The sequence below is a fragment of the Triturus cristatus genome, chromosome 1_1 (genome assembly GCF_964204655.1).
Source record: "Triturus cristatus chromosome 1_1, aTriCri1.1, whole genome shotgun sequence".
In the NCBI taxonomy this organism is placed as follows: Eukaryota; Metazoa; Chordata; class Amphibia; order Caudata; family Salamandridae; genus Triturus; species Triturus cristatus.
In genome coordinates, this window is record NC_140579.1 from 28,624,412 (window position 1) to 28,624,705 (window position 294).

Consider the following 294-nt stretch of genomic DNA (forward strand, 5'->3'; position numbering starts at 1 on the left):
ATAGTTACAAGGTTAGGCAGCACATGGCAAAGGGTGCTTGTGGGTTACAATGTTATTTTTTAAACTATTTAAAGTTTTGTATCTTTTGTGAATATTTCAGTATATATTTACTTTATGTTTATCATATTTATGACTATGGGGTTGGTAAAATACAGATTAAGACTACATTTTACATATTATCACGATATGACATTGTATCCGGGAGTTCTGCCATGTTATAAAGACACTTAACAAATAGCTATGAATGTGCACCAACTTGGCAACTGTGCACAGTTCTGCACAACTACTAATAGC